Below are 6,190 nucleotides of genomic sequence, written 5' to 3' on the forward strand. Positions count from 1 at the left end.
CTGGGCCTGAATGCAGCATGGGTCAAATGAGGATCCCGCGGCCCCGGTGGTCTCACTCACTCCCCATGCCTGTACTCTGGGTCTGTTCAGGATCCCGTGGCCCGGGGTTATCTCACTCACTCGCCGGGCCTGCGCTCTGGGTCTGTTCCGGATCCCACGACCTGGGTCGTCTCACTCACTCGCAGGGCCTGTGCTCTGGGTCTGTTCAGGATCCCGCAGCCTGGGTTGTCTCACTCACTCATGGGGCCTACGCTTCGGGTCTGTTCAGGATCCCGTGGCCTGGGTCGTCTTACTCACTCACCGGGCCTGTGCTCCGGGTCTGTTCAGGATCCCGCGGCCCGGTCGTCTGGCTCACTCACCAGGCCTGTGCTCTGGGTCTGTTCAGGATCCCACAGCCTGGGTTGTCTCACTCACTCATGGGGCCTGCACTCTGGGTCTATTCAGGATCCCCTGGCCCCGGGTCATCTCACTCACTCTCCGAGCCTGCCTATCCTTTCACTTTCTTGATAATTTCTTTTGATTTGCAAAAACTTCTCAATAAGAGGTGATCCCAGTCCTTAATTCTTTCAAGTGTACACATGTGATTTAATTTTTGATTATTAAATCTTTGCCTAGCCCTATGTCTTCAAGAGTTCACCAACTATCTCTTCCAGAAGATTTAGTGTTTCTGTTTTAATGTTTTGATCTTTCATCCATTTTGACTTTAGTTTAGTGCATGGTGATAGACCTGGGTCAACTTTGAGTTTTCGGCATGTAGAGAGCCAGTTTTTCCAGCACCATTTGTTAAAGAGGCTATCTTTCTTCCAGTGAGTATGTTTAGCCCCTTTGTCAAAGATAAGATGGCTGACTGTGTTCATAGGGGCCTCAGTGTCTTCTAATCTATTCCATTGATCCTCAGGTCTACTATGTTGCCAATACCATGCTGATTATATCATAGTACCTTTGTAGTATAATTTCAAGTCAGGAATTATAAAACATCCTGCCTTGTCTTTGTTGCTCAGGATTGCCTTTGCTATTCTAGGTCTTCTTTACCTATTCTTATTCCTTTTATTTCTTTCTCTTGTCTAAAGACTCTATCTAATGAGTCTGATTCCAGAACTGTATTGAATAGGATGGTGATAGAGGATATCCTTGTCTTCTACCAGATCTGAGAATAAAAGATTTCAATTTTTCCCCTTTTAGATTTATGTTAGCCATTGGATTTTAATAGATGGCTTTTATCAGATTGAATTAGGGGCCATCTATTCCAATTTTCTGCAGGACTTTGAACATGACATGTTATTTACCTGCTATTTACTCCTTTTTCTCCTGTGTTTAATTGATTTCTCCATTTGGTGGGTTCCTTTTGTTCTTGTTCATAAACTTCAGATCATTTTATTCCCCTCTAGAACATCTTTTATTAGTCTGTGTAGGGTTGGATTTATCATCATGAAATTCTTTAGTTGTTCTTGGTCACGGAAGTATTTCACTTCTCCATCAAACTGGAAAGAGAGTTTTGCATGGTATAGTGGTCTGGGCTTGAATTTGTTTTCATATCGGACTTGAGGTACTCGGATCCATGCTCTTCTTCACTTCATGATTTGTGAAGAGAAGTCTGCCATTATTCTGATGGGTTTTCCTGAGCTGGGTTCAGAGGGATCCATCAGGCAAAGGGGAGTGCAGAAATTGTCCCGCACGCTTGTTGGACCTGGGCTTGGGCTGGGTCTGGAGGGATCCTGAGAGCGCAGTGGAAGTTCTCAGTCACACACACGGCCTGGGGCTGGGCTGGTTCTGTAGGGGTTTGGAGAGGTCTTGAGAGCATGGCAAAAGCTCTCACACTCTGGTCCTTCATCCCTGTGCTTGCCTAAGCAGGTGCTTTAGTCTACTAGCAGGTGCTTTAGTCTACTAGCTAGTCTACTGAACTATCTGGCAAGCCCCATTTTCCTCTTCTTGCACAAACTCATTCTCAGAATTGCAAGATTGACATGATTTTATTCTTGGGTTTTCATACAATGATTTATTAATTTCTGATTTTCATACATCTGCTTATGTACTGTTTCAAAATTCAAACAGAAAAATCAACTGCAATAGTTTAAACAGATGAATTTAAAATTAGAAGTTAGGTACAGATGTAAGGAAGCACTGGTGTAGAAAAAGAGTAGGTGTCTGAAGTAATCTCAGCAGCTGTGACTGCCCTGGGAAAATTATAGTACTGAGTTCCTTAGATGTGTCTACAGAAGACACAGAAGTAGTCAGAATTATGTGCCTGTAACTAAGCTGCACAGACAGCTACAAAACAGGAGTGTGACAAAAGATTCTGGAAAATGTAGGCTGCCAACCTCTAACCCAAACAATGTTCTAAAAAGAATAAGAGAACAAATATGGCTTGAAAAAAAAAGAATCACTACCTGTCATAGGTGGGTTCTTCAAGGATATTTTCAAAGATGATCTTTGCAGGGTGTAAACAGTATAAGGATTTGAGTACATTGACTGCTTACCCCAATTCAACATTCCAATAGGTGTACCCAGGGCAATACTGGGCTCAGCTTTCTGTGTCCTTTAATTTGCTATATATGTACTCTACACTGATTAATTGCAAAAAAATAGTCTCTTCAAGAAACCTTCATAACAAAATACCAGATTCCCTATTAACAAGAAAAGATATCAAGTTCAACAGGCCAAACAGAAGACAAGGAGCCTGCGGAAACTTGTACAGATGGCACAAAACAGCTCTGAACTCAGACCCCCTGTACTGAAGTAGTCACTAGCAGGAACTCCTAGGGGTACGAGCTGTGAATATCCAGAGTCAAGTGAGAAATAACAATGTTCCTTTTAGGGCCAGCCAAATAGCTCAGCAGATTAAAGCGCCTGAAAGCAGGGGCCAGGAGGTCGATCCCACCCCCCTGGGATATGCTGAGACAGCAATTGAGTCTGGGCGTGGTGGCTCCCACTTGTAATCCTGCACAGCTTAACAGTGAGAGGCTGTAAACAGGTGGATCACTACGAGTACGATCTAGTAGTGAGACACTGAACGTTCTGTAGACCCTTCCCTGAAATACAAAATAAATTAATTAATTGATTAATTAAAAGAAGAAAAGAATGTCTCTTTCCCATTTAATCATCCTCTAAGCTCTCAGATCTTTAGTCTGTGGTTACTTTCAGTTTGTGTGTTTGTTTGTCCTTCTCTGTACTTCACTGTTAGCTGCAGTAGGGACATGGACTTTTTCCTCTCTCATTTTTATTTTGGTTTTCTTAGTGTCTCTTTCTTCCCTTTCTTCACAACTACTAGATGCCAAATCATCTGACTGGGAAACTTTCTGTCTCTAAAGTTAAAACTGGTTTTTTGAGGGACTTTTTCTGGTTTTTTTCTCGTGCTTATGTAGTTGCTTCCTCTTCCTGGTTCTAGAAGCACCTGTTTCTTCTGAGAACTCACTTGAGGACTCTATTATTACATCTGCGGCTTCCTTCTTGCTTTTCTTCTGTCTTTTTGGTGTGATCTTTTCTTCTGCTTCTTTTTGTGAGACATTTTGACTTCTTATGCTGGCGGGATTCATGGGTAGTTGATTTTATTTAAGGAAATATTTTCTTCCTATCGGTAATGTCTTGCTGATCACTGTCTATTTCTAATTCTTCAGGGTAGAACTCCTCATATCCACTGTGACCCCATCTGTCTTGCATGTTAGCTTCATAATTGTATAACTTCTTGTTACAGGATTTAGGTTTAAGAAAATCATCTTCCAGTCAATTTGTCTTTAGCCTCCAATATTCTCTCTGACTCTCTTCATCAAATGCATCACTAGGCATCCAAATTGAACTGTTGGGCAATATTTTCCTTGGTTTCCTGATAAGTATCCATCTATTTCTAATCCATCTATTTCTCTATTTTCCACATATATGATTCTTTCTGGATCTTATTAAGAGCATCTGTGTGCTGGGTGACAGTCCTAAGAAGGACTTTCTTCAGCAGGATACAGAACATCTTCAATCCTGAGCTGTAATCTTGCATGGTGGGGATGGGGGAGCTGCACGTATTTTCAAAACATGTTAATTTGCATTTTTGCCTATCTATCTATCTATCTATCTATCTATCTATCTATCTATCTATCATCTATCTATCTCTGTCTCTCTCTCTCCACATTATTATTATTATTATTATTATTATTATTACCATTATTATTATCATTATCATCATTATTATTCAGGGTCTCGCTAGACAGCTTAGACCTTTAGTGATTCTCCTGTTTCAGCATCCTAGCTCTGGTATTATAGGCATGTGCCACCATGCCTGGTTTCAAAGAGAGCACGGCACCTGGTTCCAGGGCCAGCACACAGGAAATTGAACCCGGGTTATAGCAGTTGCCAGAAAGGCATGTAGACTGTTGAGCCATCTCCCCAACCCATCTCTCTCTCTTTTAAGAGAGAGAGACAGAGAGTGTCACTGTATTAGACAGATAACCCTTAGTTCCTGAGCTGAAGTCTTAATTCTTTCTTCCATTCGTTTTTTGTTTTTTTTTTTTTTTATCACGCTTAAGTTCTATGTGTTCTTTTCAATACTCATAGTTCTCTCTTTTCACTATCTGTCTCTTTATTTTCCACTGGGAAGACTAGACTCAATTGTTTGGCAACATTTCTACACTCCAGTTTCTAGCCTGTACTTTCCCTGATTTAGAAAGAGTAGGAATAGATACCTGTAATGTAAAGATTCACTGATGGTGTCTTCCTAGTGGTTACTTGTTGTACAAGATGCAGATTTGATATCCCATTTACAAACACTATTAGAGCAAATCCTTCTATTTATTGAAATAAGAGAATGTAGCTGTATATCTATACTATTTTGAAAACACAGATAAAAATGGTCATAGAGGCAGTATGTAATGTGTTATTGAAACTGTCCTAATAATTTGATTTGAAACTGTCGCATTGCTATATGTCTCTCAATAAAATTATGAAAAATAAAAAGAAAGAGGGTGGTAGAAAGCACAGCTAGAGCAGGGAACAAGGTCTGGAGACCAGCAATTTCAGAGATGACTTTGAGGTCTGCACAGTCCTACAGATAACCCACTATTACTACTGGACTATATTGGATTATTTTGCTGAATTCACGCACCTACAATATTTAAATGACAATGGAATACCCATCTCAGATGAAATTAAATGAAAAAGGATGATATAAATGAATGGCCATTTTGTAACTGTATATACAAAATAGTTAAGATAGATATACAGCTACTTTCTCTTAATTCAATGAGAAGTAAAATTTGTACCAATAGTGTTTTGACAGGATATCATGTCTGCATCTTGTACTATGAATAACTACTACAAAGACCACAATGTGCAATGTATCAATTACTGTAACTGTCCTACTATCCTGTTTTGAAACTGTCTCATTACTATTTGTTTCTCAATAAAATTTTTCTAAAAATTCACTGATGGCAAAATCAGAACACTCTTCTAGGTTGGTCATGCTTTTACTCTCCTGAATCTATGCATTATTCCTTAGGGACATAATCTCTACCATTTTCACTGGCTTTTGTTTTGTTTTTTGGTACTTTGTTGTGTTTTGGAGACAGGATTTCACTATGCAATTCAGGTTGAACTTGAACTCACTTTGTAGCACAGGCTGGTCTCACACCAACGGCGATACTCCTGTCCCGGCCTCCCCATTGCTGCCATTGCAGGTGTGCACCACCATGCTTTGCTTCTGCCACTGTTTTAATAACTACTTTTTAGAGTAATTCTTCTATTCAATTGAGACAAAGAAAACAATTCAAATAATTAAAAAAGCGAAATGTTGGTTCTTTGAAAGATTAGATAAAATTGATAAGCCCCTAGCTAACCTCATCAAACAGAGGAAGGAAAAAATTTAAATACAAGCAATAAGGAATGAAAAGGGTGTAATTACCACAGACCCAGTGGAAATTCAGAAGATTATCAATAGCTATCTTGAGAATCTTTACTCTCACCGAATAAAAGATACAGAAGAAATGGACAGATTACTAGAAAGGTACAAATTACCACACCTGAAATGACAAGATATAACCACTCTCAATAGCCAAATTACAACCAATGAAGTACGAGATGTAATTAAAAACCTACCGGCAAAGAAAAGTCCAGGTCTGGATGGATTCACAGCTGAATTCTACAAGACATTTACACAAGATGTAGTCCCTATACTCCTCAAACTCTTCCATGAAATTGAAAAGGAAGCAAT

The 6,190-nt window shown here is 39.8% G+C and overlaps 1 pseudogene; it reads right to left on the minus strand.

Annotated features, from left to right (window-relative positions):
• Positions 1-3,093: 3,093 nt before the first annotated feature.
• LOC101584411 lies at positions 3,094-3,958 on the minus strand (annotated as a pseudogene).
• Between the last annotated feature and the right edge of the window lie 2,232 nt (positions 3,959-6,190).

This window comes from Octodon degus, unplaced genomic scaffold (assembly GCF_000260255.1).
Source record: "Octodon degus isolate 3935 unplaced genomic scaffold, OctDeg1.0 scaffold00327, whole genome shotgun sequence".
Classification (NCBI taxonomy): Eukaryota; Metazoa; Chordata; class Mammalia; order Rodentia; family Octodontidae; genus Octodon; species Octodon degus.